This window comes from Triticum urartu, chromosome 3 (assembly GCF_003073215.2).
Source record: "Triticum urartu cultivar G1812 chromosome 3, Tu2.1, whole genome shotgun sequence".
NCBI lineage: Eukaryota > Viridiplantae > Streptophyta > Magnoliopsida > Poales > Poaceae > Triticum > Triticum urartu.
The window spans coordinates 611,722,024-611,736,899 of NC_053024.1; the positions used below are offsets into that span (position 1 = coordinate 611,722,024).

General features: G+C 48.2%; 1 pseudogene; it reads right to left on the minus strand.

The window, feature by feature from the left end:
- Positions 1 to 11,487: 11,487 nt before the first annotated feature.
- Positions 11,488 to 14,532, minus strand: LOC125545345 (annotated as a pseudogene).
- Between the last annotated feature and the right edge of the window lie 344 nt (positions 14,533 to 14,876).

Sequence of the window (14,876 nt, forward strand, 5' to 3'; positions counted from 1 at the left end):
TAAGTCTTTGTAGATGTTTCACTATAGACCACATACGGATGTATACAAAGACTTATATTTAGGAACGGAGGGAGTATATACGGACATGGTTTAATTCACCCTGATTGTTTGGTTTATCAATTGCGGGCTATGGACAAAGGACGCCTCTACTATTACATGCAAGGCGAATTGAGACAAGGTCTATAGACTAGACGAACTTAGTAAGGTAGAATACCAAGGTTCATTCTGAAGATTCAATGAGCTTCAGCCGTTATTGGACTTGAATTTTAGCTTTTGCAGGTATAGAGTAGCCATTATATTGGGCCTAAATTTTGAACCAGGTAGATGGAGACCGGAGATCGGTGGAGGGAGATTGGGCGATGGGAGGCATAGGAGGGGATTGGTGCGAGAGGAGGTGCATGAAATATGACGATTTAGGATAGTTCCCTTGCTTCTAGGTTTATAGATTTGCATGGCCCCACTTGTCAGGGTTGGAACAAGCAAAACGTTGGAACCAACTCAAACATTTATAAGTTCTTTCAGATCACCCAAACATATTTATCTACTACCCCTATAAAAAACAGAGAGGAGCAGATCCAAATAATCACATTTATCCGTCAGCAAGATCTAATGGCCCTTAATCTTTCGATGTTTAACACTGCAAACCACGCATTATAAGCCAATAACAAACCATCCATCGCTAACCCAGCCCCGCCGTTAAAAAACAAACCGTTCACAGCGCATGATCTCTAGCCCCCGGCCCCACGACCTCTCGCTACCTCCTCCTCCTCCTCCCGAGCCGTTCGCCGCCCCGCAAACTCCCGCAGCCGTTAGCCGCCGGTGCCGGCCTTCGCCGCGGGAGCCGCCATAGGTCGTCGCAGGAACCGCCGCGGGAGCCGCTCCCGCTGGAGCCGTTGCGGGTCGCCGCTAGAGCCGGAGTCGTCCGCCCCTGGAGCCGCTCGCCGCTGGTCGCCCTCTGCCCATTGATGGATGTGAGCATAGTCCTCTTCTGCTTCCCCGCAGCGGTCGCCCTCCGCGACGCTCGCGCCGCCATCGACAGCTTCCTCTCCCGCCTCGACGCGCCTGCCGCCGTGCCGTCCGACAACGATCAGCCTATGGCGGATGGCGGCGAGGCGGGGGGGGGGGCGATTATCGGGGGATCCTGTTAGCAGCCCAGGCGGACCGGCTCCACCAGGCAGTGGCTCCATCGCCACTACGCGTCACCAACGGGTCAGGAGGCCCAACCCGCGCAACGTTGGGCCGGAATGGGCCAACTGAAGCCCGAGCGCCCCTATAAAACCCTTCCCAGACGAAGCGCTCTCCATCCAGAGGATCAATGCCGAACCGGCGGCGGCAACCCTAGTTCCTTAGCTACCCAGTTTCCTTTCTTGCAAGAACTCCCAAATTCGTGTACCGAGATCTGTATAAGCTACTACTTCAGAGAGCTACCTTAGATCGATCCATATATCTTACTCCTCACATCTGGTATCAGAGACATCGATCCTCGGAGTCGTTTCCACTGGCGCAGATCATCGAAACCCGCCGGGGTCGTCAAGGTCGCCAGCAACTCGAAGCCATGGATCCCGCCGTCAAGACTTATCTGGACTCCCTCAAGCATTCCTTGGACGCCAACACGGCGGCGATGCAAGCCCAGTCCGTGAAGATCGACGACCTGCTCGCGTGGCGCCCAGATCTAGAGAGCCGCGTCACGGATCTGAGCGAGGCGGTGGCCGCGCTCCAGTTAACACCACCACCAACCCTTAAAGGCCACGAGGAGGAGCAGACGCGCCCCTCCGCGCTGACGCAGCCCGGCGACCCCATCGGTCCAGCGGCGGGCGCAATGGTCGACCAGACAGGGCCCGATGGCCACGGCGCACTTCACCTACATCGGGGGCCATTGGTGGCGCCTCTCGGGACGCCGCCACCGCTCTCGGCCAAAGGTCAGCTCAAGACCCCATTACCCCCCTTCTCCCATGCCAATCAGTTGCTCACGGGCCTGGGTCAGGCGCACCCTTCGATCACGTTTCCACAGTTTTCGGGGGAGAACCCCAATTTGTGGAAAACACTCTGCGAGCAGTATTTTGCCATGTTTGGAATCGTATCTTCGTTTTGGGTACCGATGGCAGCGCTCAATTTTTCTGGAGCAGCAGCAATTTGGCTGCAGTCCATTCAGAAGCGTTTGGGCGATTTTGATTGGGAAACATTCACCTCGCTGTTGTGCACGCGGTGCGGCCATGATCGCCACCAGCTGCTGATACGCCAGTTTTACTTTGTTCGCCAAACGTCCACAGTGGTTGATTACATTGAGCGCTTTGAGTTAATTATTAAGCACTTGAATTCATACTCTGATTCAATTCATCCTTATTTCTTCCTCACTCGTTTTGTGGAGGGGCTGAGGAGCGACATCCGAGCCGTGGTGATGGTGCAGCGCCCCCCTGATTTGGACATGGCGTGCGCTCTCGCTATGCTCCAAGAAGAAGTGGCCGAAGGCGCGTGCAGTTATCTGCCCAAACCTCCGGACACGGCCCCTCGAGCAGCCGTGCCACTGCCACTACCACCGCCCCCGATGCGCCACTCGACACCTACGGTGGCCACTGATCGCCGTGGGACGGAAGCAGCGCGCGCGGACTCCGCCAAGCTCAAGACGCTCCGTGAGTACCGACGAACACGGGGTCTCTGCTTCAAATGCGGAGAGAGGTGGGGACAAGATCATGTGTGCCCCACATCAGTGCAGCTACACGTCGTTGAGGAACTTCTCGACCTCTTCGGTCTCTGCTTCAAATGCGGAGAAAGGTGGGGACAAGATCATGTGTGCCCCACATCGGTGCAGCTACACGTCGTTGAGGAACTTCTCGACCTCTTCGGCCTCGACAACACCATCGACACGCAGCTGCCCCAGCCTGACGACACGGTGATGGCGATATCGCGCCCGGCCGTCTCCGGTGGTGTGTCAGCCAAGGCGTTTCAGCTCCGCGCCTGGGTGCAAGGGCGCGAAGTGCTCATGTTGGTGGACTCCGGCAGTACCAATTCCTTCATCGACCAGTCCCTCGCGGAAGCCATACAGGGCGCTCAACCTCTTCCTCGCGCATATCGCGTGCGGGTAGCGGATGGTGGGGAACTGATCTGTTTAGCTGTCGTTCCCAACTGCCTGTGGTGCTCTCAAGGCCATAATTTCAACACCGACCTGAAGGTGCTGGCACTGGGCGCCTACGACGCTATACTTGGCATGGACTGGCTGGAGGCACACAGCCCCATGACCGTGGACTGGCGCGCCAAGCACTTGCAGTTCTTCCAGCACGGCACATCTGTTTCTCTCCATGGGCATGAAGCTGAGTCTACCACCTGCCTTCTCATCAACGCCTTACAGTTGCAAAGTTTATGCAGAAACAATGTTGTCACACATGTGGTGTGCTTGTTTGCCATCTCTAACGACACACAAACAGCCACGACCACACCAACTTGTCTGCAGGAAGTGTTGGCAGAGTTTGCAGACGTCTTCGAGCAACCGGAAGGTTTACCACCACGCCGCAGTTGTGATCATCACATTCCATTGGTGCCGGGCGCCCAACCCTTCTCTAGCAGACCTTATCGCCACAAGCCAAAACACAAGGATGAGATCGAAAGACAGGTTGCAGAATTGCTCAGGTCTGGAGTTATACAGCTCAGTACCAGCCCCTTTTCATCACCGGTCATCCTTGTTAAGAAGAAAGATGGCACATGGCGACTGTGTGTCGACTACCGGCAGCTCAGCACCCTCACATGTATTGCCAAGTACCCAGTACCTGTGATCGAGGAACTTCTGGACGAATTACACGGTGCTTGCTGGTTCTCCAAGCTTGACTTACGTGCCGGCTATCATCATATCCGGCTTGCGGAAGGGGAAGAGTACAAAACAGTGTTCCAAACTCATTCATGGCACTATGAGTTCAAGGTGGTTTCGTTCGGTCTCGCGGGGGGTCCAGCCACTTTCAACGGTGCAATAACAACCACACTGTAGCCCGTGAACAGGAAGTGTACATTGTCGTTCTTCGATGACACCTTAGTGTTCAGCAAAACTCTGCGTGAACACCGAGAACACCTGCGTCAAGTTCTTGAGCTGCTCCGCAAGGACCAATGGAAGGTCAAACTATCCAAGTGCGAATTTGGACAACAGCAGCTCTCGTACCTTGGACACGTCATCAGCGCCCAGGGTGTGTCGACAGAGCCTTCCAAGATAGCAGCAGTAGCCAGCTGGACAACACCCACATATGTCAAAGAAGTCAGGCGTTTCCTCGGGCTTGCAGGCTACTATCGACGCTTTGTTCGCAACTTTGGTATCATTGCGCCACCATTGTTCAATCTCCTCAAGAAAGGTACTCCTTTTGTCTGGTCGTCTGTCACAGAGTCTGCCTTTCAAGCCCTCAAGTCCTATCTGATCTCAGCGCCGGTTCTGGCGCTTCCGGATTTCTCCAAGAAGTTCACGGTCGAAACTGACGCCATCGACAATGGAGTGGGGGCAGTTCTCCGACAAGGGGGCCACCCAGTAGCTTTCATGAGCAAAGCCCTTAGTCCGCGGTATCAAGGTTTATCCACCTATGAGAAGGAATATCTTGTAGTGATCGTGGCAGTGGATCAGTGGCGCCCGTATTTGCAGCATGCGGAATTTGACATCATAACCGATCAGCGTAGCCTGGTGCACTTGGAAACGCAACGCTTGTCGACCCCATGGCAGCAAAAAGCCTTCACCAAGCTTCTTGGCCTCCGTTACTGCATTAAGTACCGCAAGGGTGTGGATAACTCAGCCGCTGACGCGCTCTCCAGATCGAATCCGGAGGAAACCCTATACGCTATCACCTCGTGCAGGCCAGCATGGCTCGAAGATGTGTTGGCCAGCTATAACTCCAACCCGCACGCGCAGAAGCTGCTGGAACAGCTTGCCATCCGAGAAGATCCCAAGAAAAGGTTCAGTCTGCACCAGGGCTTGCTGCGTTTTCGTGACCGTATCTGGCTGGGAGGATCCACCGAGCTGCAGCAGAAAATAATGACAGCCTTTCACGACAGTCCTTTGGGCGGCCACTCGGGATTTCCAGTGACTTACAAACGCATCCACCGTCTATTTGCATGGCCAAAGATGAAAGTGCACATCAAACATTACGTGCAATGTTGCCAGGTTTGCCAACAAGCAAAACCAGACCGAACTGCTTCCCCAGGTCTGTTGCAACCTCTACCTATCCCCAAACAGCCATGGGACATCATCTTGATGGATTTCATTGATGGATTGCCTCAGTCCAGCCAGTTCAAATGCTTGCTCGTCTTGGTCGACAAACGCACCAGATTTTCTCACTTTCTGCCACTCGCGCACCCGTACACATCAGCGAAGGTGGCCCAGTTGTACATGTCCTAGATATACAAGCTGCATGGACTCCCAGGAGCAATAGTGTCAGACCGCGACCCTGTCTTCACAAGCCACTTCTGGAAGGAGCTTTTTCAGTACGCTGGCACGGAGCTGCGCCTGAGCACGGCCAACCACCCGCAAACGGACAGCCAAACCGAGAGGGTCAATCAATGCATTGAAACATTCCTCCGCTGTTTTACACATGCATGTCCATGGCGCTGGAGCTTCTGGATTTCATTGGCCCAGTTTTGGTACAATTCTTCTCCTCATTCTGCAATTGGCATGTCTCCTTTCAAGGCACTTTATGGGCACGAGCCACGCCACTGGGGCATCACAGCGAACTCCAAGGCCTCTGTTCCTTCCCTACAAACCTGGATGGAAGAAAGACAGGTCACTCAGAACCTCATTCAGCAACACCTTCACCGAGCTAGACAGTGCATGAAGGCTCAAGCTGATAAGAAGCGCTCGTTTCGTCAATTCAAAGTGGGCGATCAGGTATTCCTGAAATTGCAACCGTACATTCAAACATCAGTTGCTCCAAGGGCCAACCATAAGCTGTCCTTCAAGTTTTTTGGGCCCTTTCCCATTATTCGCAAGATCAACGACGTAGCATACGAACTGCAACTCCCTCCAACAGCTGCGGTGCATCCTGTATTCCATGTGTCTCAGCTGCGCAAGGCGCTCCTCCCAGGTACTCAAGTAAACTCTGAACTTCCAATCAATACTGACGATTTGGCTACTCCTGTCAAGATCCTTCGAACCAGATGGCAAAAGAGGCGCGACTCAGTGATCGAACAGGTCCTGGTTCGCTGGTCTAACCTGACAAGCATGGGCGATACTTGGGAAGACAAGGCCGCCCTGGAGGATCGCTTCCCGCACTCGACGGCTTGGGGGCAAGCCGTGTCTCAAGGAGAGGGGGATGTTAGCAGCCCAGGCGGACCGGCTCCACCAGGCAGTGGCTCCATCGCCACTACGCGTCACCAACGGGTCAGGAGGCCCAACCCACGCAACGTTGGGCCGGAATGGGCCAACTGAAGCCCGAGCGCCCCTACAAAACCCTTCCCAGACGAAGCGCTCTCCATCCAGAGGATCAAGGCCGAACCGGCGGCGGCAACCCTAGTTCCTTAGCTACCTAGTTTCCTTTCTTGCAAGAACTCCCAAATTCGTGTACCGAGATCTGTATAAGCTACTACTTCAGAGAGCTACCTTAGATCGATCCATATATATTACTCCTCATAGATCCTCAGGCCCCGTTCGAGTGGGGCTGGCGTGGGACCGGAGGCCACCACCGAGCCGGCGCTGGACGTGCAACTGCGGCGGGGTACTGCCATAGATCTGTTGCTGCAGTTCCATGCGTAGGATGAAGGTGACTCTTGGTGCTTTGGCGTGGTGATGGGAATTTAATTGATTTATTACTACTAGGTTACTTTGGATTAGACATAGATGCAGAAACCTTGTGAATAATTGTGTGCTTGGGCTGTGTCCATCGGAGGGGAATGGCCGAATGAGCATTGTGACATAATGATTGCGTTACTGCTGTGCCGGCTGATGTTCAGCATATATATCAGCAATGTAGTCCCCTCAGATAAACCAAATTTTCTATTTATAAAACAATGACGCAATCAAACCTGGATGACCAAGATACTGAAATTACTCTCTTCGCCAGTATCAACCTGGAGTACCAAATTACGTTCACTCTCTTCTGAATGGTTGATTTATGTAATCAGGAAGAACATTTGCTGTTATTTTCTTGATGTGAATTGTTCATCAATTTAATCATGAAAATTTATGTGAATTATTTAATCGGGAAGAAACTTGGGTACTCTTCTCACTCTACTTTGCACAATCCTTCTTTGGTTGAACTGGCTATTTCATGTCCTTTTGAATTGTTTGTGGATAGTGCCCCATAGTGCATGACGACATGGTTCCAGTGGAATGGTAAATTGCAGGCAACCACTGCATTTTATATTTCTTTCGATTGACTGCCATAACTCCGGCATCCATTATGTATTTTCAAATCATCTAGACACACATGTTTGTGTAATAAGTAGTGGCACACCATGGGGATTTTATTCAGAATCAAAGGTTACTCTTAATTGAACATACACGATACATTTTGTGAACTCACTTTTAAGGTACATGATGCAGCTTTCCTGGTTCACCATCTATAATTGAAAAAAATATTGATCAGAATATTCCTTTTTTGACATTACAGTGATAGCAGATTATGTGGTTGAAGAATATATGTATGTATGTAAAGGGTGGATACTTTGACTGTTTTAGTTGTTTCTCCATACTTGTGTTTCATCTGATCCAAATTCTTGCCTCAAGCTGGCCTATGATGTGCTATGACTGATGGTAGAAATTGACCATGCTCTGATCTGTGTGTATCAGTTCTCTTGGTAGGAATTAAGCAGCCTTACGAATACGTAACCACTTCAATGTCACTGGTACCATATTTAACCATGCTCTATCCATTCTGATTTGCATGTATGTGCAAGTCCTTTTTTCCATGAAAGTAGCAGGAGCTGCTATTTTATTGGCAATATGAGGAAATGGCTCATATGAGAAAAACAGAGCTAGAAAATACAGGGACTGCAATCATGTATAAAAATTATAGATGTGAACTTACAGAGAATTAGATATATATATGTACTCTAAAGAAGGTGCATGTATCATTTGTTGTCGATTGTCTGTAATTTGCATTTGCTTTTTTGTACAGAAATCGGTGTATCTCATATCTATATCAACCGGGTGCATCTTCTTCTCGATCTGGTGAGGGTGACCCTGTTAACAAAGATTATACTGCTTGCTCAAATGTGAAATGCCATGTCATCCACACAAGTATATTATTTTTCTCCCTTTTATATTTAATGATTATAGTGTTTCCCCATGATTTTATATTAGACTTTTTTTATCGAAGCCATTGCACATGAATAGTGTACTACGGAGACAATAGATTAATTATACTGCACCATGATTCTATGAGGAGGTGTCTACTGTCATTATATTCATGGTCATAAAGGTGCGCGCTTTGAGCATAATCAGACCTCACTTCACACAACAATTATGTGTGTTGCCTGTCATTTATGTGGAAATGTGTCAAGAGACCATGGCATGATCACTGAGATTAGAGGGCGAGAGTTTCCAAAGTTATTACTTTAACTGGTATTCATATGCTTCAACATTATAGCGATACATGGTTTAAAATCAATGTAAGAAATATTTTCTCATGTATAATATATAGGTATGAGAAGTTACAGATATCGCATAATTTCTATTGATAATGCTGACAATGAGCTCAAAATTCTTGTGATATTTTATCATGATAAATATCATATTATACATGTTTTATGGAAGTAAACATTGGGTGGTGTATATATACCCTATAAGGGCATGTTTTTTGCCACGACGACAACGTGTGTTTGCACGTGCTCGATTACTAGTAAGTAGGAAAGAGTAGGTTGTTTATTTGTTTGACCTTTGCATTGAGTCCTCCTATTGGCGTCAAATACTCCAGCTGACGCCTGCAAGCGAGCGAAAAATGGGCCAGCCCACTCTAGCGAGCTCACCTGAGCGGGTTTTTTTCAAATATATTTTTTCTTCGGAAAACTGCTTGTTGGGTGTTCTTCTCTTTGGTTTTTCCCTCATCATTTTTTCTGAAAATATGTTCGATGTGTGTTTATGAAAAAAAATTAATGCATGTTAATGAAATGTTTAGTGTATATTAAAAATAGCTCGCCATACATTTAAAAGGATTTTAGTTTGTATTTTAAAAGTATTCATTGTATGTTAAAATAATTCACCATACATAAAAAAAGTTCCTTGTTATGAAATTTTTAAAAAGTTTATCAAAAATGTTCCGTGAGTACCTGGAAAAAAATCATCGAATATTGAAAAAAAAACTTTATGGTATAGCTGAAAATGGAGAAGTGCAAAAAAAACCAAGAGAAAAAACAAACCAGAAGAAAAACTGAAAGATAAAGAAACAAAGAAATAAAAACCAGAAAGGAAAAAACAAAACAACAAAACAAACACACAATAAAAAAAAACTACAGTGATGCATGCAACGAAGCGTACTGGGCCGACCCAACTTGCTTGCGTGCCGGCGCAGCCTCCACTTTTGACACTTGGGCGTTAACTAAGATTTGGCCTTCGTATTTGCATGATTTTTCACTTGGTTGGGTCACACAAGCCATAATTAAGAGGGCATGGTAGGAGGAATATCGTGGCCCCTCCTTTTGCTTAAACAACCACCTATATCGGTACTGAAAGCTTAGCCACCGATGCCGCACCAACGCCATTGGGCATGCAACAGAAGCTCGAAAATATAGTTTACCCCCAAAATGTGCCTAATCAGATACCCACCCCCCCCCCACCCCACCCATCCAACTGCAAAACGGGTTTATTTACCCCCCCCCCCACACACACACAAATTTGCAAAACTGGACAAATCTCCCGCAGGAAGATTTTGGTCTTGATTTTAGGTGGTTTCGAGTTAAATTGTGCTGACTATATGTGCTGACTTGCCAACATGTAATTCAGCTGAAGATTTTACCTGCTCGCGTGGTGGTTTTGCTCCTCCTTTCCTTTGCAATCGTCTCTTTCCTTCTCCTCTTCATCTTTGTCTTCCCCCTCGCCTCCTTCGCCGACACCATTGCCCTCCCCGTCATCGCCCTTCTCTCCCATCGTCATGGATGTGGGTACGACCTTCTCCTCTTTCCTGCTCTCATTTGTCTGCTCCTGATGTGGTGGGCGGCTGAAAGGTGGATTTTTGAGGATTTGGGAAGCTAATGTTGAGGATGGTCTCTATTGGACATTAGTTTGGTTTGGGCAGCTAATGTTGAGGGTTTTGGGCAGATTTCCATACCACGATATAGTGTACGAGTAACACATCATATAAACCATTGGATTCCCACCATCCGACGGCTCTCATTGATTATTTCAAAATTGAAAAAGTCATGGCACCACACATGTTGTTGGATCTCTCAATCGTATGGCCAAAAGTTCAGGGATTCGCGGGTTTTATGAACACTCTGACCAGAGCTCCGAAACTTCTGTATGGCTAGAGCTAGACAGACTGCTAATGTACATGCATGTGACCATGGTAGTACAATAACGCAATGATAGGGAGAGCTACAAATGTCTACATCTATTTAGAAGCAAGAGCAACTCCAATGCTGCGATACAAACGGACGTGAGTTTTGTTCGCTTTTCATCCGTTTGAGTCGGTTGTAAGCGTGTTTGTCCGCCTTCGTCCGACCGGTGCACCCAACTGACAAACGCATTTTTCATCCACGTCCAAAGCAAATTTAATCTAAAAAAAGGACAGCGGCCAGAGTTCATGTCAGCGGCCATAGTCCATGCCGGCGGCTGACATACATGCCAGCCCGCAAAAAAACACAATAGTTCAGGAACAGGATAGCAGAGCAGATAAAAAACAGGGGATTCTTTTTCTATGGTGCAGATTGTATTGGAAAAAAAGGATGGAGTTCTGTTGAGGGTTTTGGGCAGATTTGAGTCATAGTTGAACTTCAACAGGGTGTAGAGGGTCTTTTGTTGAACAGGAACAGGGGGTGTATAGCAGATGAAAAATATGAGACTTTCTTTGATGCTGCAGTTTAGGTTGGACAAAAGAGGGGACTTTTGTTGTCCATCGGTTTAGTACTGATCAAAGTTTATTTATTTGTGAAGCTGCAGCCAGTGTTGATGATCCCAAGGATGATTTCGTTGTCAGATTGCACTACTTTGGAAGATTTCAGACTTTGGATGGATTGCTTCAGTACACTGATGGATTGGAGGTTGAGTTCTTTGTGGACAGAGCAAAATTGGGTTATGAGCATTTCTTCGCACATGCACAAGACATGTATTATATGGACAATTACATAATGCATTGGTTACTTGAGATCAGTTCGTGTACTTAATTACACAAGTACTGTTGTATAACTTCATTTTGGCCAGCTTTTGCATGTGTAACCAACTCTGTTGTGTGCCATGGCATATTCTTGATGTACCGGCGCTCTATTATCTTAAATTAGATGTTTGGTGTTTGGAAGATATAAATATCCTGGCTGGAGATATAACCAAATTTGTGGTGTTTCAAAATAGTAAAAATTTCAAAATTTTCCAGAATATTTCTATAATTCTTTAGGTTAAATTTTCTTAAGATGGCCACGCCTTTATGGTCTAGTAAAAAGGTAGAGTAGGTGCCTTGAAAATGTCTCACCACAGCATTTTTGCTTTGCGCACAGAAGAGTAACATGCCAAGCTCTCCTCGTATAACATAGGAACAAAAGGTATAATTTCAGAGTCCATTCTATTCATTTCTGCCGCCGACTCTTCTTTGGAGCATGTCAAACTATTCCCTGATGACGTTGAAGGCATCTCAAGGTGTGGACTACTGGCAACCTGTACCTGATCAAGTGAATGCAGATTTAGAATTGTTTGCTCTACTGGATCATATAGACCTATCTTTCTCCCAGTGTTGAGCAGGATCCTCCCATGATCAGGATCAACAGCTAATGGCATCACAACACTTGTCTTGAGGGAATAGCCAGGACATGCTTCCAGGTTAATTGTGTATGCTCTGCCCCATTGGCCATGCTCTAGCTTCCATACATCTAATTTGTCTGCCACTGGATCTGCTAGGACAGCGCATAATACTCCCTCGAGCTCAACAACAAATGCACGACAGCGGTTTCTGCTATTCCATCTTGCAAACCACTAAGGACAGGGGACAACATCAAACGTTCTTTTAGCAAGATTGAAAGAGACAATGGTCCATTCACAGCACTGTCCCAACCTTGGTTCACTCATCCAGTACAGCACTCCTTCAACATAGGCCGGTGGCATATCATTCACAGGCAGAGGAGGTACCGAGATCTGTTGGGCAGCACTCCAAGAGTTACACCAGTATAACGCGCATGTCATGTCATACTGACGAGATTTGAAGTCCTTCCGGTGATAGAAGATTTCCACGATAACATGTTGACGAGTCGAAGGGCTGAAAGTCAAGCCAACATTTTTATTGCCGACTGTAAAAGCATGCTCTTCTGCTTTAGGCATTCTCGAGGGAAGGTGCAAATTTGGCCCCAGGTTACGGTAAACCCTGTGGAAACCTGTACATGGATTGCAGAGATAGTCCTTCGTCTCGGTGCTTACCAAGTTCAGCCCATGGCAAGGCTTAGAGCAAACCACCTTCGTATCAAGCAATGTACTGTGACTAGGAGCTTCTTGTAGGCATTTATTCAATGGAGTGAAACTGAAGCCCAACTGTCCAGTGCTCTTGACCACAAGCATGACCTTAGGTCTTTTGTCCATGTTCTTATGCTGAAAGTATGACCAAATGAAGTTTTCACTCTCAATCAATCTGAACCACTGCTTGCAGACAAATTTGGACAGTATGGCTGATTTAGCTGGGAGGCGGAGTAGGATCTCTCTAGTCACCTTTGCCAGGTCAGATGACAAGGCTTCATCTGTTCTATGCACGGGAGCAAGGGTTTCTTGAATGAAACCGAATCTTGAACTAGGACAAGCATATTGTGGAATTGAGTGTGTCTCTGTGATTGAAAGAATGGTTTCCAGAGCCTCAGACCTAGGGTCATAGGTGTGAACCATTTTCTGATACTTGTTGAAAATCTTGTGCATGCTAGTAGTGATGATTATCTTCTTCCTTGTCGACCTGTAACTACGAAAAGATCCAATAACTCTCAGAATTTGTGACTGACGCAAATCTCTTGCCAGGTGCCCCGACAAATTAATTTGATGATTCAGTAACCAGTCACCAGAGCTATAGTCCAGCAGTTTCCAGATCTCCAAAGTGTTACTACCATGAGGGATTCTGTTGCGAACCAAACATAGTTGCTCATCCATCTCCATTAGTTGCTCTCCTGATGAGGCCAACCAGGAAGCCGGCGGCGCTTGGTGACCGGATACATGTGAAGGTCTCCTCTGCAACCGAAAAGGACATGATGGCAACACTTGGAGTCGTGATGAGATAGGAAGGGTTCATCAACCAGTGTAGGCAACCGTTGGCAAACACAGGAGATAATTTGTTGGTAGACGCATTACTAACAGCGGCGTGTGCAAATCCACGCAGGTTGGGGGGTACTCCTCTGGCAGCAGGCCTCCAACAATCCCCAAAACGGCCTCCAGTCGTGTACACCTCGCACCTCACCAACTTCAAGTCTCTCTCATGAACCAATCCATTGATCAACCTGACCACCTTGTGCTCGTCTGTGTGGGCATCAAACCCCAGCCCAGCGGTGGACTTGGATCCTCGTATAGCGGAAGGCGGCAGACGCGTGGCAGCCCGTGTGGCCGCGTTGCAGATGTAGTAGGCCGTGTCGAGAGCATCATAGAGAAGCGTGAGGCCATGGCACGGTGCGGGCGTCACTACTTCCACACAGTTGCCACGGGCACCGTCGATGGTGAACAGTAAGTCCCCGCGATCTCTGGGGCGGCCTGATGATGATGACCGCGAGAAGGAACACGAGTAGACTGCGGTGGAGTCGAATGTGGCGGTAGGCGAGATGTATATCAGCTTGGCTGGTGGCGCCGGCCGCCGCGCAGCCTTAGCTGCTGCCATGTGGAGGCGGCGGAATTCGTCGGAAGATAGCAGCGCAGCTGGGCTGCGGCAAACTGCCCGGAAGCGGAAGACAGATTTGATGGGGAGCCACTGCAGCACCTCCATGATCATCTCGTAGGGAAGCGATGCCGCGCAACCATCTCGTGCGGTGGCCATGTGTAACCCCCTTCTCCTCCCCTTGCTGACCTCCCTCGGCATGATATCCTCCCCCCTGCTGCTATCCATCTTCAACGCCCAATCGAGGTCTGACATACCCTAGGAAAAATCGAGGTCTGAGATGCAATCAACACATGTGGAAAATAACAAAAAAGAGAACTACTGCTATCAGTATTAGCTAGCTCATTCAACTGATGGAATGAAACAGCTTGGATCTAGTCTAGGGTGAAAATACTATACTAGAACAGAAGGGGATCTGGTTTCTCGTCGACCAACAAAAAAGATGAAGAGATAGTCCGTTACCGATGGGACGGCGGCGTCGAATCGCGTCGTGCGGGCTCAGAGTTCCTTCAGCTGGAGGCTTGGCGTCCCCTTGGCGGCGGCGCGGCGAGGCGCACGAAAAGACTCGGTTTTTCCCAGCTGGGGAAGAACCAGCGCAAGGAGAGAGATTGTGAATATTTACCGTCGATACTCTCCGTCTCCGAATTGTGGGCCTTTGCACCTTATGGGCCGGCCTACTTCTGCCTTGGAAAAGACGGTCATGTTCTTGTCACGCACGATCGGATAAATATGTTTCCTTCGTCGAAAAAAAAGGATAAATATGTTTCGGACCCCTAAAAAAATATGTCTCCGTCGCACCATAAAAGGATGCTTCCATCAGTACAAAAAAAGAGATAATAAACAATACTGATTGCATGACACCTAAAAATGCTACGCCGAACAAAAATGCATCTGCACAAGTAGTTTTTTGTGTTTTTTTGTTGGAAGCAGGCAAGCAGT